Below are 26,901 nucleotides of genomic sequence, written 5' to 3' on the forward strand. Positions count from 1 at the left end.
TTCTCTTTCAGACTTACTTTACTTAATGTGATAATCTCTAGGTCCTCCCATGTTGCTATAAACAGCATTATTTCATTCTTTTTTTGTATGGCTGTGTGATATTCCGTTGTATGTATAGACCACATCTTCTTTATCCATTTCTCTATTAATGGGCATTTAGGTTGCTTCCATGTCTTGGCTATTGTAAATAGTGCTGCTATGAGCACTCTGGTTCATGTATCTTTTCAAATTAGTTTTCATACTTTCCAGATATATGCCTAGAAGTGAGATTGCTGGATTATGTGGTAGTTGTATTTTTAGATTTTTAAGGAACCTCCATACTATTCTCCATAGTAGCTGCACCAATTTATATTCCCACCGACAGTGTAGGAGGGTTCCTGGGAAATGAATATTTCTTGAGCACCCACTACCTCCTGTGCTTGACTTTCACATATTTAGCATCTTATTTATTCACCTAATGTTTATATGTAGCTAGTAATGTAATGCCTTTGACAGAAAGGATAATTCAGTGCTCCTATCTGGTTTAGGGAAGGTAATCATGAGCTCTAGGTTTAAGCGCTTTGTTTGAAGACTTTTCCCCCTCTCCTTGATTTAGGGTTAATCCATGTTAGAAAGAAATAATGAAGTCCCACCTAATGATTAAATAGGAGGAGACAACAAGTTAGAGTGAATTCTAAGAACTCAATTCTTAGTGTATTCTCAATTCTTAGAATTCTTAGTGTATTCTAAGAACTCAATATTTATTAGTTGAATTAATGGATAGATGAATCTTGATCAGTTCACTTTATGCTTATATAAGAAAATACAAAATTATTAGTGAGGCACCTGATTATAATTCGCCAAAATAGATATTGAATCTTCTGTGAAATAAAGGCTGTGTAGAAGTACACAAACCTCAAATTAATCATTTTTTTCAATCATTCAGAAATATCTTTTCCACAGAAATAATAGCTTTCCAATTATAACCATGGTTTTATCCGTGTGGTCTTCTCTGTGATTAGGCAATTCATTATTATTCTATTAATTAGTGCAGTGATTTTCAACCTCAGCTGCACATTAGAATCACTTGGGGAGCTTTTAAAAATCCCATGCCCAGGGAAGCTGAACTCTGCACCAATTACCTCAGAATCTCTAGGGGGGTGACCCAAGCATCATTCCTTGTAAAAGCTCCCCCAGTGGTTTCACTGTGCAGCAATTTTGAGAATCACAAGGTTAATGGAAGTTGCATGATTTGCCCTCATAACAGAAGATGTGAATTCTCTCTGAAACCTGCAGCATGCCAAGTAAGCAGCAACATCAGGTGTTTTGTTTTGTTTTGTTTTTTTAAAGAAAGTTATCGTTTTAAATGTAGAACAGAAATGAAACAGAAGGCTCACCTGTTAAAATGTAATCTTGGATCTTTATTTAGGCACAGAGCCTGAGAACGTGGTAGTAAAATTTATTTACTCAGGAAAGGTTGGCATCTGATAAGTAGCTTCAGCTCAAGTTGGGATTTGCCTAGGGCAAGAGTACAGTTAATGAAGACAGAGCAGTGTTAAATCACAAGGCCGGTGATTGGTGTTTTGATTGGCTTCACAGAATTGTGAGAGCTACATTTTCAGTCTGATCCTCACCGGCTTTCTGTAATCAATTACAGCCTAAAATAATCATTTCTGCTTATTAAATCTGAACTTGGGAATGCAAATACATGTATGTGAATACAGATTAGAATTTGAAAATAAATGGAAACTAATGCTTCCTGTATATTTGATTTCTCCTTCCAGCAGAAAGAGTAACTCAATTGCATGTTTAATTTTCCTTCATTAATAGTACATTATACTTTTAGATGTTCCTTTAATATCTATGACTCAGGATGTTATACATTATTATTCTACATAAGCATAATCTTCAGAGATTTTGCATGATTTCCTGGGGCATCAGAATAAATTTTTCAGTGATATTTTTTCATGTAGTTTCCAATTCATAATGTTTCAGAATTCATAAAATTATATTTATTACTTAAATTGTTCCTTAATTTGTTAGTTGTTTCTATTCTCTTCAACAAGCATATTTTATCATAAACCATATCTTAATATTATGGTCATGCTATAGAGTATATAACAAAAATATACCATTAGTATTGCTCTAAAGGATGTTAAAATAGTGTGAGTCAGCATATGATATATATGAGGGCACAGAAATATATAAAAAATAAAATAAAATTTAGTCATCCTACAGGCTAGGAATTGTGTTTGCCTTTGAGGTGACTTATGTCAACAAGATGTAATGACCAATGTCTTCACAGGCTTTACTGGCATGTGTGTGTGTGTGTGTGTATGTATGTGGGAACAAAAATATTATATATGTACATTCACTGAAAATTTATCTTAATGGAAGTAAATGCACACACTATAAGAATATTTTGCAGGAGGAAATAACCCTGACCTGTTCTAGGGCTTGGGAAAATTAAGTCCAAATGAAACTACCGTACAGTATTTGTGGTAGAGATCCAGGTGAGAAATGGGCTCGGTATAGCCTGATAAAGTATACATTTCTCCCCAAAGGTAGTAGGTATATTGCCTTTAGTATGATACAAGATACTCAAATAAATATTAGGAATCTGGAGGCAAGGTAACCAAGGTGAGGCTGAAGAGGGAGACAGGAGAACAGTAAAGCTGAGCCAAAATGAACCAAGTATTGGGTTGGCCAAAAAGTTCGTTTGGGTTTTTCTATAAGATCCGCTGGAAAAATCTGAATGAACTTTTTGGCCAACCCAATATTACATTTGGGCTGTGAGTGCCCCACACCTTTATTATCTCAGAGGCAGAACCCTGGCACCTGAGTTGGGCTGTTGGAAGGAAGGAGCTCCAAATACCTTCGGGTCCCACCATGTTTCCTCTTTATAGGAAAGCACTCTTCATTCCCTAGGAGCACACTCTCCCCTCCTGCTCATCACAGGTCAGCAGGTGTGTGTGGAGAGGGGTCAAGCAGCATCAAGTGACCAAGGCACGTCTGCTCTAGTATCCAGGGGCCGGTCATTGTTGTTGTTCAGTTGCTCAGTCATGTCTGACTCTTTGTGACCTCATGCACTGCAACACGCCAGGGTTCCCTGTCCTTCACCATCTCCCAGAGTTTGCTCAAACTCATGTCCATTGAGTCGGTGATGCTATCCAACCGTCTCATCCTCTGTTGTCCCCTTCTCCTCCTGCCTTCAATCTTTTCCAGCATCAGGGTCTTTTCCAATGAAAAGACTGGGGCTAGAAGGTCAAGTCCTTCCTATACCAAAAAGGGATGGTTATGGGCTTCACTCCCTGGAAGACTGTTCCACTGCTCTGAGTTTGAGCCCCATGAACGTTTCCCATTCCAAAACACATGGGTTTCCTCCTACCTCCAAGTTTACAACTACTCCAAAATTACCATCACTGCTTAGCTGACTGCCTTTCAATGCTCAAGGGAGAAAGTTATGGCAAAGAGAGGCCCTGGATCACCATTGTTTGTGTGTGCTCAGTCACTCAGTCATGTCTGGCTCTTTTGGATCATCATTACATTGATAGTTTTAACTAGTGATCTCTCTGTCCACATGCAAAATTTGGAAAAGGCTTGTAAGTACACTGAAGACTTTGGATCTTATTCTACAACCCCAGTAAGCAGCCTTTGAAGAATTTTAAACACAGGCATCATATGATTGACTTTGTATTACAATAAAATATAATTCTAGCTACAATGTAGAGTACTAATTAGAGGTTCAAACTGAAGATGTCATGTAGGAATGTACTGCTCTCTCCTACTTCAGATGTCTAGAAATAACCAAAAAGTGATGTGTCTTATAATCCATAACCAAGACAGGATGTGAAAAAAAGAAATAATGAGGAAAATCTAAGAACTGAAAAGCAGAGGGGAATGTTTCACACCCTATGAAGACTAGATTAACCTGAAGGAACTTCTGCTGTGAAATACCTAGAAATTTTGGAATAAATATTCAACAAAGTCTTAAATGTGAAACAGATTTTGAAATAAATGACAGTAAATCTCCAGAGAATCTTTTCTTAAAAAATGCATAGGAAAGGACAGCCACAGTGATGTTAAAAGGTAAAATGAGGCACATTATAATTTTCTAGAGTTTATTTGAGTATGCAGTGATTCAGATTGGGCAACACCAAATCAAAAGTGGTTAGCAGCACCCCACCAAGGGGAGCTAGGAGAGAGATCTTTATAGGGAAGACTCGGAAGCAAAACAAGGAAATGATTTGATTGGCTACAGTTAAGTGGTTACCTTATTTGAGAAAGCCTAGTGGGCTTCCCCTTGGCTCAGTGCTAAAAAATCTACCTGCAGCGCAGGAGCCCTAGGAGACACATGTTCGATCCCTGGGTTGGGAAGACCCCTGGAGGAAAAAATGGCAATCCACTCCAGTATTCTTGCCTGTAAAATCCAGTGGGCAGAGGAGCTTGGTGGGCTACAGTCCATAGGGTCGCAAAGAGTTGGACATGACTGAAGTGACTTAGCACAGCACAGTGGGCTGTTTGTTATTGGTTATTCAGAAGTTTCATTTTCTAGGATTCCAGTGCACCACTCCAGCATAGATTTTGGTTTGCTTATGTAAGCCACCAAGGCGTTAGGGCTACCTCAATCTGATGAAACCCTTTTTTAATTACTTTAAGCAGTGGTAAATGGGTGTAGAATCTTTGATTGCCCTAAAAGCATTTGCTGGCTTCATTAACCAAATACTTGAGTTGTAATGGCTATGAAAAGTGAAAGCATTAGTCGTTCAGTTATATCCAACTCTTTGGGATACCACAGACTGTAGCCTCCTTCACGCTCCTCTGTCCATGAAATTATCTTCTCCAAGGGATAGCCATTCCCTTTACCAGGGGATCTTCCAGACCCAGGGATCGAACCCAGGTCCCCTGCATTGCAGGCAGATTCTTTACTGTCTGAGCCACCAGCTATACAAGGATAGAATTTCAAAGTAAATGCATACATGAAACCCCTGAAAATGGGAGAGGGGAGGAGAGGGTGAGATGTATGGAAAGAGTAACATGGAAACTTACATTACCATATGTAAAATAGATAGCCAATGGGAATTTGCTGTATGGCTCAGGAAACTCAAACAGGGGCTCTATATCAACCTAGAGGGGTGGGATGGGGAGGGACATGGGAGGGAGGTTCAAAAGGGAGGGGATATATGTATACCTATGGCTGACTCATGAGTTTTGTCAGAATACAGCAAAATTCTATAAAGCAATTATCCTTCAATTTAAAAAAATTTTTTTTTAAAAGCTGCAGTGTCCCAGAAAAAAACAACACCATTTCAAATCTGCTTAAAATATATCATTTGAGCTTTCCAAACTTATTTGACCTTGGAACCGAAAAAAAAAAAAAAAAGGTTGTCTAAGAAAGACTATACCGTCCATGGAATACAAAGGAACATTAAGCTATTGGCAAGCAAAGGGAGATGAAACCAAAGTTTGTATTTACCAACCTGGACTTTGGGTAAAAAAAACAGTGACCTAGGATCAGTTCTGGTATTCCAGTTCCAGTGCTCTAATTTGATATTTAATTGGTTCATAATATGAAGAACTAATTTATTCTTTCTCTCTCTCTCTTTTTTTTTTTTTTTTGCAGAGGGGATTCATAATACACTTTAAATTTATTAGTAGAGACTGAGAATGCCCTCTGGCCTTGTCAACACTGTTTGCATCAGCACTCGCTTTGAATACTATATATGTGGAAATACTCTGAGCTCCCTGTGGGAGATTTATTGGATTTAATACCAGTGAAAATACCTCACTGTTATAAACCTGGCTCCATGTCAATGTCTAGAGGAAAAAGCTCCAGGGATCTATCTCACCATCCATGTAAAATCATAACGTTTTAGAACAGGAGGAGTCTTTAGTGATGATGCGATTCAATGATCTGATTCAAATGATTAAATTACAGCCTACCAAAACTAACTAGAGCCTGATGCCTTCTTTAGGGAATAATTTAGCATTGTGGAGGGAAAAAAGGACCTTTCTCAATCCCCTATTAAAGAATTAAACATGGATCCAATTACTTTCAGGTGTGTTTTAGATTAATTCAGACAACTAGTACTCTTTCCTATAATTCCCATCTCACTAGTCCTTGAAATATGATGTCTTCACTCCTATCAGGAAAAAGGTAAAGGACAATCAGTATTAATTGATACAAGTCACTGAAGGAAAACCAAGCAATGATTAACTATATCTATTGCCAGATATAGCTTACTTGCTTAGTTGTCTCATCCAATATCCTTTAGGAAGAATGCTGAGCTTTACTATTCACTCTATAATATGTGAAAGAAATCTTCTGGCAGTGTTTGAGTTTTGTGGGTTACCTTGGGTGACCAAAATATTCATTTCCAACAGTCACAAATTACCTATATGTAGAATCCTCAAAATTTGCAGTATATTATCACCATTCCAGAGTCGCTCAAGGAAAAATAAAGGGAGATAAATGATGCAGCATAATATAACTTCTCTCCTCCACCTATGCTACCACTATATTATGATCATTATATATTTTAATGCCATATCAAAACAGCATACTTTTTTCTGGGAAAAATTCAATTTGCATTTTTGAGGATCATGACTCTCCATATGTATGACTCTAAACATAAATGTTTATATTAAAGAACATAAATGTATACATGTGTCCTCTAACCTATTTCCCTTCCGTTTTTCTCTATAAACGAATACAGTTTTAGCTAATACTCAAGAACAAACATGACATATTTAGTAATGCCAAGTCATGTGTCCCAAAGGGTAGAGAATTTGTTTGATGAGTTGATAAATAATGATTAATGATGATTATGATGATTAAGAATAAATGATAGGTCCTGGATATTTTGGGGTTCTCACCCCTCCCATTTGTATAACAGATGACAAATGCAACATACAGCTGCATTGCAATTAAATGGGTTTTTTCCTTTGTAGAATTAGAACCCTTTTTGATACTATGTAATATGCTGGGTCTATAAGGCAACTATACACACAACTCATCCAATCTGTAAGATTAATGATTTAACCAAAATGATGGAAAATGATACTGGTCTAAATAATTCACAGAATCACAGAAGATATTCATGAAATGTGGGTAAGTGCTTAAAAGTAACAAAAATATGATCCAAATTTGTTTAAACCATTAAATTTTACAAAAGAGAAAAATGTTTCTTGTCAGAATTGGACAGATAGATTATTCCCTTTTCATGTAAGGCAATTATAAAAAGCAGAAATGCCAATTTTTGGCATGGATGCTCTCTTGGAATTAGTTCTGTCAACACCCCTACAGGTGACACAAGAGAAACAGATTGAGAGGTTTGTTGATAATACGGGGTCATTCTGAAATCTCATTTTGGCTGTCCTCTTCAGCATCATTTAAAGTCCATGGATCTGACCCATAACATCTTTTTGATTTGGAAAATAATATTTCTGTATCCTGCCATAAAAATAAAACTGCTATTTTGTAACGAAAGTATCTGTTAAATGTCAAAAATTTGCCATGTGTTTAGCAGAGCTGAAATACTCCCATTGCTTCAATCAAGAAGAAGGTGCCAGCTGTAGCTTAGATGACTCTCACAAGATAGGTGATGATCATGGTATATGTACTGTTTTTGTTTCCACTCTCAGACTGAGTACTGGGATGTGGACCAGAAAATAGTCCTAATACAAATTCAGCTCATTTCCTGAAGGTTTTTGAAGTAACTTATTTTTTTAATCAAATTCAGTTTTTCACATTTATTGTTGTGCTAACATAATAGTCTCTTAAACTTGTCATGGATTGAGACCATGAATTAATGAATTTCATCTTGCTTGTTTTTAAATCCTCAGTACTTATCACATGGCAAATAGTATGCACTAAATATATGCTTACTGACTGATGATAATAAGAGAGTAAATTATTCTCTTAATACTGCTAACTCATTTATTTCACGATGAATAATAATAATAGCACTTTTAATACATTTCCATGTTGTTATTAGTAGTTAATAAAAGCCCCATAATTATTAGTATCTGCCCAATTGGGATATTGGAATATGAATAGCACAGTAAAAGCCACTAATTTGAAAATCTCAGCCATCTACCTAATTTAATTTCTCTCTGACTCTATATTGGTTGTAAAGCAAAATCTACATAAACCATGATAGACAATTCAGGCATCATAATTAAACCTGACCTTCTCTATCCTTTGTCTCTCATATGATTCTTTTTTGCAAAAAAAAAAAAAAAAGTCACCAAAGCTTTTGTTTATCACATTGACTGAAATGTCAAGGTCTCTGATGATTATGACTCTCAGAGAAAAGCTTTATCAGAAGTATGTAGCACTTTGGAATACTGTAAAATAAAACAATAATATTATATTATAGTTTATCTTTTGAGCTCTGCAGTATTCTAACATTACAGCAATTTCTTTTTTTCCCTCTACATTGCAGAAATTAAATAGACACAGGTATAACAGTAACTCAGGTTTCTCAATGGGAAACAAAGAAACAAACAAAAAAAGCAAAACACTTGTAATAGGATAAATGAAAATGGCATCTAGGATTAAAGTATCAGCCTTCACCAATGTGAATCCAATGATCAGCCAGTTGTTTGTGAGTGTGGGTGAGGAAGGATGGGAGGAGGATAATTAATCCTATAAAATACAAGGTGAAAGAGCAGAGGAGAGCAGAAAGAGTACAAAAGGATCAGACATCTGGGAGACCCTAGAAGATGAATTTCAAGGTCTAGCCAGATTGAAACCTGGTAAAATTTCCTAAATAGCTATGCAAACAAAACTAGTGAGCAATAAGTGAAAATTGTCATATATTATTAGTATAGTTGGGTCTATGCAAACACGAGGACAAAGAACTTTCAGTGTAGTATATTACACTCTACATGACTTGATCCCTGTCCATATTTCCAACTTAATCTCTCAGCAGCCACCTCACTGTATATGTTCCTATCACAAGGAACTCTTTTCAGTTTGGCTGAACACCCTTGTTGTTTCTCACTTTTGGATTTGTTTCCAGACTGTGTTTTTTCTGTCTATGCTCTGCCCCCACTCCCAGTTCTTACTTTCTTGGGTGACTCCTGTTCACAATCTGTAACTCAACTAAGAAATCACTTTGAAAAGACTTGACTGACTCCACTAAACCTGTGTTGTGTGTCCCTTCCATGATCCCATAGATCAATCCAGAGTTTATCATCAGTTCAGTTTATTTCAGTTCAGTCGCTCAGTCGTGTCTGACTCTTTGCGGCCCCATGAACCACAGCACACCAGGCCTCCATCACCAACTCCTGGAGTTTACCCAAACTCATGTCTATTGAGACGGTGATGCCATCCAACCATCTCGTCCTCTGTCGTCCCCTTCTCCTCCTGCCCTCAATCTTTCCCAGCATCAGGGTCTTTTCAAATGAGTCACCTCTTCGCATCAGGTGGACAAAGGATTGGAGTTTCAGCTTCAACATCAGTCCTTCCAATGAACACCCAGGACTGATCTCTTTTAGGATTAACTGCTTGGATCTCCTTGCAGTCCAAGGGACTCTCAAGAGTCTTCTCTAACACCACAGTCCAAACGCATCAATTCTTCGGCGCTCTTTCTTTATAGTCCAACTAACACATCCATACATGACTACTGGAAAAACCATAGCCTTGACTAGACGGACCTTTGTTGACAAAGTAATGTCTCTGCTTTTTAATATGCTGCCTAGGTTGGTCATAAATTTCCTTCCAAGGAGTAAGTGTCTTTTAATTTCATGGCTGCAATCACCATCTACAGTGGTTTTGGAGCCCAAAAGAATAAAGTCAGCCACTGTTTCCACTGTTTCCCCATCTATTTTCCATGAAGTGATGGGACCGGATGCCATGATCATAGTTTTCTGAATGTTGAGCTTTAAGCCAACCTTTTCACTCTCCTCTTTCACTTTCTTCAAGAGGCTCTTTAGTCCTTCTTCACTTTCTGCCATAAAGGTGGTGTCATCTGCATATCTGAGGTTATTGATATTTCTCCCAGCAATCTTGATTCCAGCTTGTGCTTCTTCTAGCCCAGCGTTTCTCATGATGTCCTCTGCATATAAATTATATGCATATAAGCAGGGTGACAATATACAGCCTTGACATACTCTTTTTCCTATTTGGAACCAGTTTGTTGTTCCATGTCCAGTTCTAACTGTTGCTTCCTGACCTGCATACAGGTTTCTCAAGAGGCAGGTCAGGTGGTCTGGTATTCGCATCTCTTACTAGATTGTAATCTAAGATACGCTCTCAACCATAATAATAATGCCTCTTAAGTTCTGTGAAGGCAGGAGATATAACCAGTAACAATATCTCTCTTGTTGATCATTATATGCCTTATTCATTGCACACTGTCTGTTTCATAGGAAATGCATCTGTTGGTTTAAATCAAAATTGAATGGTGAAGAAAGATGGCTATTCATTAAGCATTCATTAATTACTTACTATAGAGCCCAAATAATTCAGAAGAATTAAAAGCTAATACTAGGCAAGCGGATAGAAACCAAGGTTAAATTCAGCTCCAAAGGGTTCAGGAATTCAGACCAACACTTAGACAGGAGGACAGTTATATGACAGCCCCAAGACGAGAGAGACTGGGCATTTTGAGGCAAAAGGGGGATACAGAATATAGTAGCAGACAGAATTGAGGCAAACCTCAGCTTTAGGCAGAAAATATTTGTGCTGTTATTCTCAGGACAAAAACTGATCTTTGATCAAAGTTGGAGAGAGAGTGACATTTAGCATCTGCCCTGTGACTTAAAGTCTATTTTTAATTTGGTCAGTGGTATTGAAATATAACTCACATGTAGAAAAATGCATCCTTTTCCGAGTGCAGTTCTGGGAGTTTTAACAAATGTGTACAGTCATATAATCATCACCATAATCACAATATAGACCAGGCCCACTGCTCCATCACTTTATTTTGCCTTTTTGTAGTTATCCCTCACCCTCGCCTCCACCCCTAGCAACCAGTCATCTTTCTGTCCCCATAGTTGTGCTTTTTCCAAAATGTTATATAAATGAAATGGTAAATTCTGTGGTCTTTTGAAACTGGCTTCCCATAATGGTGGCTCAGATGGTAAACAATCAGCCTGCAATGCAGGAACGAAACCCAGGTTCTGTCCCTGGGTTGAGAAGATCCCCTGGAGGAGGGCATGGCAACCCACTCTAGTATTCTTGCCTGGAGAATCCCATGAACAGAGGAGCCTGGCGGGCTACAGTCCATGGGGTCGCAAAGAGTCGGACACAACTGAGGGACTAACATTTTCACTTTCCCATAATTAGTGTAATGCATCTGTGCTTCATTTGTGTTTTTATGTGTACATATTAGATGTTTGGGTTTTGTTTTGTTTTGTTTTAACCCCATAAGCGCAAATTGTACAATGAAGTTTCTCAAACATGGGAAAACTACAGGGAGTCAGCACATGTGCAGTGCTATGGGCAAGACTTGGCTTGGGAAAACCAACTTTGTGATCACACTATCTCCCTGGTCAAGTAAGTATTTATTAGATTATCTTTTATTGCTGAGTAATATTCTGCTGCTAGATATACCACAGGTTATTCATCCATTCTCCCACAGAAAGCTATTTGGCTTGCTTCTAGTTTTTGGCCATTATGAATAAAGGCACCATAAATACTCATGTACAAGTTTCTTGTGTGAAGATAAGTTTTTCCCCCTTCAGGTAAAATAAAAATTTGGCTTTAGCAAACGGGCCAGGCTTTTTCCTAAACTGCTGTAACATTTTGTATTCCAAGCAGCTGTTAATGAGAATTCCAGTTGTTCAGCATCCTTGCCAGCCCCTTGAGATTTTCAGGTTGTATACCTGAGTGTTCTGTTTTGGTTTTCATTTTATTTTTGTTTTAGCATTTCTAATCAGTGTATAGTGATATCTCACAGTGGGGTAGTGATACTGAACACAATATATGTCTCTCAACTTATAAAAGTCTTATTTGATTACCATTATCAGTGTTTTATACTTTTTAGTGTACAGATCTTGCATTTTTTGGTCAGATTTATATCTAAGTACTTCAGTGATTCTGATGCAAATTTAAATGCTATTTTTCCATAAACTTTAAAAATTATAGAATAGACTTAGATTAAAAGAGATTTTTCAAAATACAGAGCTCCTATATACCCCTTATCCTGTTTCCTCCATTGTTAACGACTAAGGAACTGACAGTTTTGCATTATAAAACTTCATACTTTTTAGTATTCCATTAATATCTTTTTTTTTTTCTGTTCCTGGATCCTATCTAGGATACCACATTACATTTAGTTGCTATGCCTCCTTAGGCTCTTCTTGTCTGTGACAGTTTCTCACCCTTTCCTTGTTTTTGGTGATGTTGACAGTTTTGAGGAGCATGAGTTAGACATTTTTAGAATTTTTCTCAGTTCGGATTTGTCTGGCATTTTTATTATGATTAGACTGTAAGTCTTCTCTAATGGAGAAGGAATTGGCAACCCACTCTGGTGTTCTTGCCTGGAGAATCCCAGGGATGGCGTTGCCTGGTGGGCTGCCGTCTATGGGGTCGCCGAGTCAGCCACGACTGAAGCGACTTAGCAGCAGCAGCAGCAGACTGTAAATAACATGTATAAATATCTAAAATGTTTTTATGTTTATGTCTGTGTAATGTATGCATATATTTTTATAATTTACAAATGTAAGAAATGTGTACGTATTTATATGCTTAGTATAAATGTATGCAACATATAAGGTGACATTGGTGACTGATGACTCTAGTAGAGCTCAAACAGTGCTTAGCAAACTTCTCATCACATCATTCTGTCAACACACCCAATTTTTCTGAGTGGGCAAATGAGATCATACATATCCTCCCTAACAAAGTATTGTATTTTTCTTCACTGTCAGCTATCGAGGAAGCCTCTGCTAAAACAATGACCATTATCCTGCCAGATGGGGACCCATCAGCTATCTCAGAAGAATCAGACCTCTTATTCTAACAATAGTCGTCTAAGGAAGGTCACAACCCCAGAATCTAAAGTGATTTTCTATATGTGACATGATCAGCCTTGTCGGTCACTACTAAAAACAGACAGAAAACCTGATTGCTCAAACACAGCCTCTAGTCAGGCACCTCGTGACACAGTCCCTCCTGAAAGTTATTCCTCCTAACTCTGCAAAGAATAATTAAAGAAATCAGGAAGTTTCCAATGCTGCTCTAGAGTTGTTCCCCAAACAATAACTTTACTCCGTTAGACAGTAGTTCACCTTCTGTGGGACACTTTCATCAGGCATTGTGGTGTTCTTCTTGGTCATCCTGAGTACAGGATAAATTTCATGACTCCATTTCAGGTCCATCTCCTGGGAATGCTTTCTTTTTTCCCCAGATTCTCAGTCTTTCTTAATCACTAGATATGAAGAGTGCTTCTGCATAGGTGTTTATATGCACAAGGAAGTCCCCAAATTCATGTGACTTGCTTTATTTTGGTGGTCTGGAACTGAACTTGCAATATCTCTGAGATATGCCTGTATTTTTACTACATGTATGTATTTTCTTAAGCATTGTAGACTATTCTTATGCAAATTTAATCTTCATACACATGGTATTTTATTACATTATCTGTTGGCAAACTGTCATTTTTTTATGCTATATTAGTTTTTAGTGATTCATCTATATTGATACAAGGTAGTCTAAATCATTTCATTCATTCTGAGCTGTTTCCAGTTGTTTGTACCACAAACAATATAGCTATAGATATTCTTGTCTCTTATGCACCTATGAGTGAAAATGCTGGATTATAGGGTATAAAAGTGAAAGTGAAGTCGCTCAGTCGTGTCCAACTCTTTGCGACCCCATGGACTGTAGCCTACCAGGCTCCTCAGTCCATGGGATTTTCCAGGCAAGAATACTGGAGTGGGTTCCCATTTCCTTATCCAGGGATCTTCCTGACCCAGGGATTGAACCCGGGTCTCCCGCATTGTAGGCAGACGGTTTTACTGTCTGAGCTACCAGGGAAGCCCAGGTAGGGTATGCAGAGTATCAAATTGTTTATCAAAAGTCACCAGTACATTTTTTTTACATAATTGTCCATACTTTCTTGAGATTTGCTGAGCTCAAACTATAGCAATGGTGATATGCTTCCCTTTATAGTTTTGATTTGGTAAAGTCAATATGTAGGTTGCCTCACCTTAGCACTTGATATGAAATAATAGTATTGATTAATATTAATATGTTAGTAAAATATGTTAAATAATATCTCTGAATTAGAAATAGTTTAATATGTAAATAATATATTTACTATGTTAAATTATATATTTATTAAATATGCTCTATACTATATTTATTTGTATAGCTAAGGAGAATACTGATTCAGACCGTGGAAATAAAATCAGAAGTGATTAAAATTCATCTCTTATGAAGAAAATTTGGCTTTCTGGAAACCACAGGTCATTCCTTCTCCTTTTTCTCCTCCTTTTTACTTTTAAAACTCGGAACCAAAAGCAAAAATGAAAATTTCAAACGAGCTTATTGTTTTTTCTTAAATCAGAAGATTAATTTTTCTCCCCTGCCTGCCTCTTTGTCCTTTGATGCAATTCTGATATTTTATATAACACTGGCTTCTACGATTCCTCTGTAACTTAGTCTCTTTCCACAAGACATAACTCTAAGGAACACAATTAAACAGAACACAAGAGGGTTTTAAAGTAGAGATAAAAAGTTATTTCTCCCCAGTAATGATGGAATGGATTTATACATGTTGCCCTATTGGTAGTTCCCAATCCACCACCAGAATTCAACAGCAAAATATCTATACACTAGCAGTTTGAATTGTTTCCCAGAGTGCCATATTTGTAAATATGTAATGGAAAAGAAAAATCAAACTCTAAATTGGGTTTCACATTTGCCTTGATAACACCCTCTTCACACAGAAAGCAGAACCTGAGCTACGGATGCTACCAATTCTGGTTCCTTGTAGTAGGAAAAAATATCTATGTGGAGAAAGCATTTCTTGTCTCCAAACATTTTGCCCTTGTCTCATATTGTTTCAGTGAGAATGTGTGCATGAAGAGTAGCTTAGTCATGTCTGACTCTGTGCCACCCTATGGACTGCAGCCCATTTAGCTCGTCTGTCCATGGGATTCTCCAGGCAAGAATACTGGAGTGGGTTGCCATGCCCTCCTCCAGGGGATCTTCCCGACCCACGGAACGACCCTGTGTCTCTTACATCGCCTGCATTGGCAGGTGGGTTCTTTACCACTAGTGACACCTGGGAAGCCCCGCTCCAGGGAGAATACTCTCTCAAATTCAGTAAAAACTCAATCTAACAGTAACACTTTGTATAACTTAATTGCAAACATCATTTCAATAGTCCCTCTTTTGTGTCATCTAAAGTTTTAATCAAATTTTTAGACAGAGTTGTGGCTCAAAAGTAAGGCTTTCAGAGATTTATATGACATGAGAGCGGTGTATTCAATTCTTGATGATCATTAGTTTGAAGCTAATGATAACTCCACTCCAAACCTGAAGAATGAGAGGAGACATAGTTTGAATTTTTAAGTTTATAGCATGTAAATCGGACTTTCCTGGTGGCTCAGACGGTAAAAGTGTCTGTCTACAATGTGGGAGACCCAGGTTTAATCCCTGGGTCGGGAAGATCTCCTGGAGAAGGAGATGGCAACCCACTGCAGTGTTCTTGCCTGGAAAATCCCATGGACGGAGGAGCCTGGTAGGCTACAGTCCATAGGGTCGCAAAGAGTAGGACATGACTGAGCGACTTCACTTCAGCTTTTAGCTTTTTAGCATGTAAATCTCCTTTACTTCATTATATATAATTTGTTTTTGTTTTAATCTTATAGTATTTTTCCTCAATTTTCTTCAATTTGTAATTGCAACCCAAATGAAATCATAATTACTAACATTTATTAAGGTGTCATTAAATGCTTACCATATGCCAGATAATTGTGTTGTTTTGCATATATTTTATTCTCTCAATCAATTTATGAATCAATAATGCCCCATTTTACATATGAGGAAACTGAGGCATATAAAGACTTTCACTTATTATTTGTATGTATAAGAAAATCTGTCGTGTTTATTCAATTTCAGACATTTGGAACAAAATAAAACTGAGAATAAACAAACTTAACAGTTAAGAACATTAATTAGAAATTATTCAGTTAAAATCAACAGAAATATAAAGAAACATAGTAAATTAATTACATGAAAATTTTCTTTAAATAAGCTCATTCAACCCCAAATCAATATGAAATTGAGACAAAACTGTCCTCTAAAATACTTTAACTACCTTTATTTAATGAAAGTATCTTCATTCATACTTTATCTCATTCCCTGTATGAATTGTAGAAAACTATTTATCATTAAAAATAGACCTTTACATACTTTATAGACTTTCAGAATGGTATTTTTGATTCCAGTCATTGTTGAAATCACTGGATTTCGGGTTATGATCCTAACCAATCACTTTCTGTTCTCTTTGGTTTGTCATGGAATTCCTGATATTTCACTCTATACATCTATCTTCCCTTAATTGAACAATCAAGTTTATGATGTGAACAGATAAGATTTTGCTGTTGAATTCTGTTATAGTTATCTCTTAGATTTCTGTTTCTTAAAAATGAATGAAATGAGGAAGGATGCAAGTGTGTATTTTTTTTGTTTTCTCTTATGCTTACTAATATTTAGTAAAATAACAGAAGGAAATAGAAAATTTCCTGGAATACCTAAACAAATAATGCCACAACTAGTTTGTTTTTTATAAAAAAAAGATGATTGCATATAATTGTGTATTAGTTACTGAAGTAACATTTTAAAATAAGAAATGTCTTTTTATATTGAGCTATTTCTTTTGCCTTTTGATAAATTGTTGAGATTTATACTTGGTACTGGGTCAAAGGCAATGGCACCCCACTGCAGTACTCTTGCCTGGAAAATCCCATGGACAGAGGAACCCGGTAGGCCGCAGTCCATGGGGTCGCTGAGAGTCAGACACAACTGAGCGACTTCACTTTCACTTTTCACTTTCATGCATTGGAGAAGGAAATGGCAACCCACTCCAGTGTTCTTGCCTGAAGAATCCCAGGGATGGGGGAGCCTGGTGGGCTGCTGTCTATGGGGTCACACAGAGTCGGACACGACTGAAGCAACTTAGCAGCAGCAACTGGGTCAAAAGAGAGTTTCCCCTGCCCTTCTAGGTTCTTCTGGCTGGTCTGAGAATTAAATTAATAGGAGACAGATTAACAGGAGAAAATCAAACCAAAGTTTAATAGCATGTATACATGGGAGAGACTCAGACTGAGAAACTTGCAAAAATGGCTGGAACTTTCATCTTAAATAGCATCTTCAGCTAAAGATAAGAGGTTATGGGGGTTAGTGATTTGAGACTTCAAAGGGGAGGAAGGTAATTCACATGGAGATGGAAAAGCAAGTATTTGGTAAACAAATGTTTGCTGGTCCAGGCAGAGACAATGGGACACAGAGTGGACTCTGATCTCTAGGCCCTGCCAAGTTTCCCCCCACCACACCTCGCCCATATACTTTGTAGAAGTCTCTAGTGACAGGGTAACAGGTCCTGTATCTAAATTATTTTAGGCAATTAAGTGGGGAGGTAACAAGAAAACCTTCCTGATTTTTCTGTTTCTTCAAAATAATCAGTGTAAATTAATCTGCATGTCAAAGGGACATATTTTGGGGGTGGCAAATCTTGCTCCTCTACACTAGAATAAAAAATCAATTAATTTGTGCCTCTAGGAATAATCGAATCAGAGTTATATGTTCTATACTGAATTATGTTTCCTCTTTTATAACTTATGTATCATTTTTTATTAGCTTCCTCCGTGTGTAGAATTTGAGGCATATTTTTTAATGTTACATTTCAATGCGATGAAAGTAACAATGACAGCAAAAAAAATCTGAATTTTATATTGTCATGCATATTCAATTTTAAGGAAATAAGCATTCTTATAACATAAGAATTTGAAGATTTTTACAAGATGAAATAGCTTTTAAATGCTACTGTATCACTGTCATTCTAAGGAGGTTCTTTAAGTGCTTATTTGTTTGATGGATTTAGATTCCACATGGAATTCACTCATTCATTTATTCATCAGATATTTATTAAGTGCCTGTCAGGCACCACAATTTGTACTGATCTCAGGTGGCCTTCAGGTAGCAACCTGAAGCGTGATTTTGGTTCCTGGTCAGAGACTGAAGTCTGGCCATGCCAGTGAGAATCCTAGCCACTAGACCACCAGGGACCAGGCCCTGGCCTGCTAGTTGTATAGAAATGAATTTTCACATAGAGATGCAAAGTAGTGAAACAAGCAGAGTGTTTACGAGGAGGAATAAGAGTACATTTGGATAGACTCACATGGTGGACTCAGAGTGTTGTACCCTCATGATAATTTAAGTCACTTTTATGAGGCATGTCTTCTGGTTTCCTTTAGATCAGCCATCTTGCTTTGCTTGGTTCTGAGTTCGTATTTGCGATGTCTCAGGGTCCTCCCATGTATGTATGCGCTCATCTCTTAGCCAAGATGAATCCTAGTGAAGGGGCTTACGGGTAGGCTGACATCATTTACTATGAGGTGATGCTCCCTCCTTTTTGACCTCTAAGGAGCCTTTCTGCACATGCATAATCTGGGAGGTCTCCTTGACTTCAAGACAGAGGAATATGTGATCTTTTACCTCTTATCTGGGCAGGGCTTGGCTTCTCCTCTCTTGCTATTTTGGAGTATCTGTCCACAGGGAACATCTGTCTCCTGACTCAGTACTAGGTACAAAAGAGTACAGGATATGGCTTAAATATCCTACAACAGTCAGAAAAGAAAACAAACTGATAGTTTAATTTAAAAAGCAAAACGAGAATGTTTATGTCTGTTTCCAGAAGTAAGGAATTCTCTTATGATGAAAAAAATAATAATAAGCAATGATAAAATGTATGTTTATGTACTCACTACCATTAAAATAGTAAGGACCTCAAGTAAAGAAGCCATGTCTTATTTTTGTCTCTTATTCAAAGTGAAATGTCTGTTATAACCAACAACCACTAGATCTCGGTGGCTTATCAAACAGAGATCTGTCTCTTCTTTTGTCACAGATAAATTGGCTATCTGGTGGAAAGCTTTGCAGAAGAGAGATTCAGAATGAGATTTTCTTTTCATTCGGTGGATCTACCACTTCTAGAGCCTCGGAGACCTCCTATGAACTGTGTGCAGCAAGCCTAGAGACAAAAGGTATCAGACACGGAGGATGACAAGTGGTCCTAGTAGTCAGCAGTGGAAGTGCCATATATACCTGCTCACACTCTATAGGCCAGAACTTCATTGTGTTACTCAAACTTAACTCCAGGGGTTTCTGGAAAAAAGAGAACTTGGATTATTTTTTAACAACTTGCCAAACTCTACCAAACCAGCCCTGTGCCTGAGACATTTGCTATTAATAAATGTTTGTTGAGCTCTTAGTTTGCATGAAACAGAACTTGAGCAAAGTAAACATACTTCTATAGCCCCTAAAATAATCTGTTTTGGATTTGCATTTTATAGACTTAATCTTTACTCAAAACTAATTGTATGTACTCTGGTAAGCAACTGGATATACTATATCCTTGAATCCCTATAACAGTAACCCTTTATTTTGTTTTCATTTTTCTCACAAGGAAAACAAGGATTTTCAAAAGTTAAATTACCCACCCCAAATCATATAAGGCAGGTGGTCTGATTTCACTGAGTTTTGTTATTTGGTCGTAATTTTTATAATTTTCAGTTTTTTAATATTATTGTTGGGCATGCAGTTTTGGTCATCATGAACATAAGCAAAAGAACTTTGTGACTTAAATAAGAAATATATGTTTGATGTTCATCCCTGTTTCTGACACAGAGCATCTAAAACCCTTGGAATTTCCTAAATAGTGAGAGCAATTGAGGTGTCCTTTGCTGTTGTTGTTAATGAGGTGACTTTTGGATCCGCCCCCCCTAAGGTTGGGGGCTGGTTTCCAAAGGAACCAACCAAGTGATTATATGGTTGAAACTTTGTCTCACTCTCCCATCCTTAGGGGAGTGGAGAGGGCACCTGGAGGTTGAATCCGTTGCATATGGATAGTGGTTTAACCTATCATGCCTAAGTAATGAAACCTCCACCAAAACCAAAAAGGACTGGCTTTGGAGAGTTTTACCAGTTGGTGAATCTGTACAGATTGGGGTTCGAGAGGAGGTGGCATACTGGAGAGGACCTGGGAGCTCTACGCCCTGTCCCCATATCTTGCCCTATGCATCTCTTTCATCTAGATGTTCCTGAATTATATTCTTTTATAATAAACCAATTGATGCCGAAAGCTCAGCTTCTCTGTACACTGGTGCTGAATTGAATCTTGGAGACAGAGTTTGGGGTGAACTAGAAAAGGATAGCTTTATTGCTTTGCCAGGCAAAGCAGGACACAGTGGGTTCCTGCCTCAAAAAACTGTGTGTCCCAACCCAGGAGGCAATAAGAAGTTTGCTGGCAATACTTCCCAAGGGAGGGCTTGCTGACAATATTAGGGTGTGTGCAGGGTAGTCAGGTCTCCTAATTTTGATGAACTTCTCTAGTCCCTTTAATCTTGCCTCGAGTGGTTTCTTGACTGCTCCTCCCTTGATTAGCAACATTTGAATCTGCCCTTAGGAACTCAGGGTAGGTCACAGAGACTGGAGTCTTGCCAACAAGAAATGGGGAACACAAAAAGAAGCTTCCATGTCCCACAGAGCCTCGCTCAGTTTCACAATGACCTAGTAAAGTAAGATGTTTCTCTGAGTTCTATGAACTGCTCTAGCAAATTAATTGAATCCCACGAGAGGATCTTGGGGACCTCTCTGATTTATAGCCAGTCAGTCAGAAGTATAGATAGTAACCTGGCCTTGTGACTGATGTTGAAAGTCAGCCCTGGTGGTGCCAAGGTGGTGCGGGTGGGCAGGGTGGTGCTGTGGTATCTTCTCAGACTGAACCCTTAACCTGTGGAATTGGATGTTATTTCCAGGTAAATAGTGTTGGAACTGAGTTGAATTGTAGGCCACCCAGCTAATGTTCCAAGAGTTGCTTGTTGTTTTGTATTAGTCCCTGACACTGAAATTGGTACCAGAACCTAGTCAAACTCTTATTCTCTTCCCTTTTCATCCATCTTCACTGTGTGTTCAGTAGTGTCTGTCTCTTTTGTGACCCCATGGACTATAGCCTGCCAGGCTCCTCTGTCTGTGGGTTTCTCCAGGCAAGAAGACTGCAGTGGGTTGCCATTTCCTCCTCCAGGGGATCTTTGTGACCCAAGGTTGGAACCTGTGACTCCTGTGGCTCCTGCATTGGCAGGCGAGTTCTTTACTGCTGAGCTAGTCTCTTAGGTGTAGACAATATTAGGACACAAAAAGAGATTTAGAGCAGGTTGAATAATGGCAATGTACTCTACATGTGGGTACAGAAGCAAACTCGGTGGCCTTGACTTTAAATGTGCTTTACTAATAATCTACATTTTCTGAAATAAGCCACATGGTGTTTCATAACCCTGGCTACCGCCTAGGTGTTAATATAGGTGTTCTGTCAGTCATGGAGGTGTGGGTCAAAAATGTTTGTTATAAGTAGTGCACCAGAATGTTTTAAAATGGAAGGTAAGTGTTCTGAATGTTCATCATTAAATAATCTTATATCAATACCTAAAAGAGGACATTTTAAAAAATATATTTTTATTTATTTATTTGGCTGTACTACGTCTTAGTTGTGGCATGTGGGATCTAGTTCCTTGAGCAGGGATTGAATCTGGTCCCCCTGCCTTGGGAGCACAGACTCCCAGTCACTGGACCACGAGGGAAGTCCCAAGGACATTTTTAGTATAGCCTCTCTCTAGTGCTGTGAGACATTGAATACCATTAAATCAGATTCTAGGGGTTAGTATGATATAACATTGAGCTAACAAGACTGGCCTAGTAATAATCACAGTTTATGGGATTGTTATGTCTTCTTGGAAAATTGTCCCCTTTATCATTCTGTGATGCTCCTCTTTATTTCATATGTTATTTTTCATGCACTGAAGTTAGCTTTATTTGAAATTAACACCTATTCTATCTTTCTTTTGATTAGTGTCTGCGTGGTACATATTTCTCCATCCCTATACTTCTAATCAATCTGTGTCTTTACATTTATAGTAACTTTCTTGTGAACAATGTATAGTTGGGTCTTATATTTCTATCCACTCAGATAGTCTCTATCTTTTAATTGGTGTAGTTAGACCATTTATATTTAAATTAATTATTGATAGAGTTGGATTCATATCAGTGACATTTTAACTATTTTTGTATTTGTTGCCCTTTTCTTTGTTTTTCTCTGTTTATTTTTGCCTTCTTGTCTTTTTCTTCCTTCTCTGGTTTTAATTGAGCATTTTGCATAATTTCATTTTCTCTCATCTTAACATATTAATTGTACTTAATTTTTTGAATTTGCCCTGTAGTTGACAATATACATTTACAACTGATATATGGATAGTGTAATATAACAATATGTCCCCAATTCCTCTCATCCTTAAAACACTACTGTCACTCATTTCACTTATCTGTAGCCTGTAGTCACTGAATACATTGTTGCTATTATTATTTTGAGCAAACTATTATCTATTAGATCAATTAAAATAAAAGATTTCATTTTACTTTCATTTATTCCTTCTCTGACACTCTAAGTCTCTGACGTATATCACTTTCCTTCTCTCTGAAGAACTTCTTTAAACATTTTTTGCAAGGCAAGACTACTGGAAACAAATTTTCTCATAATTTATGTTTGTCAGTGAAAGCCTTTCTTAATCCTTCACTGTTTTTCTTAATTGTAGTAAAATATAAAGAATGAAAGATTGGGATTTTTAAACCATTTTTAGTTTACAGTTCAGTGACATTAATTACATCACTCCTATCTCAAAAATTTTCCATCATCCCAAACAGAAACTCGGTTCCTTTTTTTCTTCCTCTTCTGATATTACTGTTCTAGGTATGTTAAACCCTTTGTAATTGTCACTCAATTCTTGGATATTTATTCCATTTTTTTTCTTTTCTGCTTTGTTTTTCAGTTTAGGAAGTTTTTATTGACTTCCCCTCAAGCTCATTGTTTGTTCTTCAGCTGTATTCAGTTTACTGATCAACCTATCAAAAGCATTCAGTTTTTATTTAACTGGTTTTGATTTCTAGCATTTCCTTTTGATTCTTTCTTTGAGTTTCTGTTGCAGGAAGTGGGGGGGGCGCATTCCAGTCTACCCAAGAGTAGACTCTTGTCTAACGCTCAGAAATGAATTGTCCAAGGATGCATACATGCTGACAAAGCAAAAAGCTTTACTTAGCAGAAGGACTCAAGCAGAGAGCAGCAGCATAAGGAAACTCAGGAGGACTGCTCTGCCATGTGGCTCACAGTCTTGGGTTTTATGGTAGTGAGGTTGTCTCTGGCCAGTCATTCTGTATCAGGGTCTTCCTGGTGGCGTGCACATCTCCCAGACAAGATGGATGTCAGTGAAAAGGATTTGGGGAGGTTGGTAGGATATATGGACTGGTATCTACTCTCTCCTTTCTACCTTTCCTAAATTCTTCTGGTTGGTGGTAGCTTGTTTGTTCCATGTTCCTTACCAAGACCTCCTGTTGTAACATAACTTTTGCTTGTGGTTATGATTGTGCCTGACCAGGGCGGGCAGTTTTGGTCAGCCGTTCCCTAAGATTTCCATCTCTCTGCTTATATTACCCATTTTTGCCTGTTGTCCATTTTGTTTCATTAGAGACTCTAGTATATTAGTCTTAGGTATTATAAATTTCCAGTCTGATAATTCCAACATCTCTGCTATATCTGAGTCTGGTTCTGATTCTTGGTTTGTTTCTTCACACTGTGTTTCTCACCTATTGCCATACTTTCTTTTTGCTGAAAGATGTAACAAGTTGGGCAAAAAGAACATAGGTAAATAAGTCTTTTGTGTGAGGTTTTACATTCATCTGGCTGTGTGTTAGGCTATATTTACTGGTTGCTCGAGTGTGGGTGTCAGAGGCAAAGATTCCCTCTGGTGTCTGTGTTTTGGTATCCTCTGTTGTATTTAGGTTTTCCTAGAGACATAAATAGAGACTGAGCCTAGGAATTCTTTGAAAAAATAACAGTTGCAATACCCTGCTATTATTCAGGAGCCCTGTTGATGTGGTAATAAATAAGGGGGCAGGGGGAAGTGTTCTGTAGTTCTATGATTATGTCTCAGTGTTTTAGGGAGTCTGTGGCCCGGGACTATGACCTTCACAAGTGCTTCTCAGCTTTTTCAAACATTACACAATGGCTAGGATGGACAGGTTTGGGTTTTCACCTTTCCCCACGTGGAAGGCTAGAAGGGCCTGAGGTTGGACATGTCTCTTCTCCCACCCAACACCCACGTTGGTTAGGCTCTGGTAAAATAGTTTCCCTTGAGGACAGTCTTTTCTTAAAGAGAACAAACCCTATGGGTGTTTTTGAAAGTGGTTTGCTTTTCCCTTCCTACTGATGGATACATGAAATTTTTATTTAATCTTCATTCTGAAAACCAAATGGTAAAATTCAATACCTGCTGGTAAAAGTGTAGAGGCCCCCACTAAGTATGGGTCCACAGGAATCTTTATCTCTCAAATGAGTACACACTCAGTCTACAGGAATTCAATTACCCTTGAAATATTCCAACCAGTCTCCGACTGTGGCTTCTGCTCCTGGAGGCTCAGATCCTCTGTACTCATCTCTTTATTTTTGGACCAGCAGATTGCCCTGTAATCTCAGTTCTCTGATGGATCTCAGATAAGTTATTGATTTCCAGTTTGTTCAACTTTTTGTGAGGATGAGGTTTATGACTTCTGAGCTATTTATATGTCTGGTAACCAGAAGTCACCATAATTTGTGGGAACAGCTTACTGTTAAAGTCTATTTCCTTTAAAAGTTTCCTGCTTAATAGCAAGGAGTCCTAGATATTTTGGAAAGAAATTTGTCTTGGGAAATAAATATATATATGATTTCTTAATGATTAGCAAACTTCGTAAAGAGTAAGTGTTAGTCGCTCAGTCGTATCTGACTCTTTGCAACCGCATGGACTCTAGCTTGACAGGCTCCTCTGTCCATGGGATTCTCCAGGCAAGAATACTGGAGTGGGTTGCCAATCCTCTCTCCAGGGGATCTTCCTGACCCAGGAATCGAATTCGAGTCTCCTGCATGGTAGGCGGATTCTTTACCATCTGAGCCACCAGGGAAGCCCTTGTAAAGAGTAAACCCAACAATAATTAAATATATGATAGTTGTTGGGCAAAATATTTCAAAATCATCACTTCAATTCACATAACCTACAATCCCTCATTTTTGTCTTCGAATTACCGGTGTGAACTACAGATTAGAGGTTCTCCAATTACTCATTTATTAGTTTAGTTGTGCTAGTTTTTTTTTTTTTAACAGTTTGACTACATTATTACATAATACTTGAATCAAAGCAATCTGACAATTTTTTACATAAGACATTAGTTGAAGTCTTTGCTTAAGTTTATTTTTAGAAAATATCTGTCTTGTCATTTGCAGAGAACTTCTATGACATTTAAAAATGCCCGTACAATTATTTACAGGTACTCAGCTGCAATGTGGAGATTTTAAAAACAAGTCATGTTACTCAGACAGCAAATTGTGAATAGATGTGTCATAGGTTGGGTTTCCAGGGAAGCCAACTCTGAAACGGTGTAATTTGCAGCAGATTTTTTGTGCTGGAATGTCATTAGGATCCAAAGCTGTGGAAGGGAGGAAAAGAAATCAGAAACAGGAGGAGAGAGAGGTCCAGTGTTGAGGCAGGCCCATCAAGAGTCTCCATCCATCCCTTGGAGGAAGCTCTGGAATTAGACTTGTCCTTCACCATCTGCTTGTATCATCTTTGATTTCTTTTATCAGTGTTTTATAGTTTTCTGAGTTGAGGTCTTTTGCCTCCTTAGGTAGGTTTATTTCTAGGGATTTTATTCTTTTTGTGGCACTGGTAAATGGGATTGTTTCCTTAATTTCTCTTTCTGATCTTTTGTTGTTAGTGTATAGGAATGCAAGAGGTTTCTGTGCATTAATTTTGTATCCTGCAACTTTACCAAACCCATTGATGAACTCTAGGATTTTTCTGGTGGCATCTTTTGGATTTTCTAGGTTTAGTATCATGTCATCTGCAAACAGTGACAATTTTACTTCTTCCTTTCCAATTTGGATTCCTTTTTCTTCTCTAAACTGTATTGCATGGTAGTGGTGAGAGTGGGCACCCTTGTCTGATTTCTGATCTTAGAGGAAATGCTTTGAGTTTTTCACCATTGAAAATGATGTTTGGTGTGGGTTTGTCATATATGGCCTTTATTATGTTGAGGTCGGTTCCCTCTGGGCTTCTCTGGTGGCTCAGATGGTAAAGAATCAACCTGCAATGCAGGAGACCTGGGTTTGATCCCTGGGTTGGGAGGATCCCCTGGAGGAGGGCATGGCAACCCACTTCAGTATTCTTGCCTGGAGAATCCCATGGTCAGAGGAGCCTGGCGGGCTATAGTTCGTGGGGTCACGAAGATCGACATGACTGAGTGACTAAGCACACACAGCACAGGTGCCCTCTATGGGCTTCCCAGATGGCACAGTGGTAAAGAATTCATCTGTCAGTGCAGAGGACACAGGAGACTTGGGTTTGCTCCATGGGGTGGGAAGATCCCCTGGAGGAGGAAATGGCAACCCACTCCAATATTCTTGCTTGGAAAATCCCATGGACAGAGGACCCTGGAGGTCTGCAGTCCATGGGGTTGCAAAGAGTCAGACACGACTGAGCACATGGCACAGGCAAGTTCCCTCTATGCCCGTTTTCTGGAGAGTTTTTATCATAAATGTGTGTTGAATTTTGTCAAAAGCTTTTCCTGCATCTATTGAGATGATCATATTTTTTTTAATTGGA

General features: G+C 38.0%; 1 long non-coding RNA gene across 2 annotated transcripts in view; it reads left to right on the forward strand.

Moving 5' to 3' along the window:
• Nucleotides 1-26,901, forward strand: part of LOC145535951 (uncharacterized) — a 617,716-nt gene that overhangs the window by 216,380 nt on the left and 374,435 nt on the right. Inside the window, exon 5 of one of the 2 annotated variants that reach the window (XR_014075551.1) lies at nucleotides 19,071-19,445. The exons of the other annotated variant lie outside the window; for it this stretch is intronic. This is a non-coding gene — a long non-coding RNA (uncharacterized LOC145535951). Of the gene's footprint in view, nucleotides 1-19,070; nucleotides 19,446-26,901 lie in introns of those variants that run through there. 2 annotated transcript variants of the gene reach the window in all.

Source organism: Giraffa tippelskirchi, chromosome X, assembly GCF_054371585.1.
Source record: "Giraffa tippelskirchi isolate mGirTip1 chromosome X, T2T-mGirTip1v1.2.pri, whole genome shotgun sequence".
NCBI classification, from domain to species: domain Eukaryota; kingdom Metazoa; phylum Chordata; class Mammalia; order Artiodactyla; family Giraffidae; genus Giraffa; species Giraffa tippelskirchi.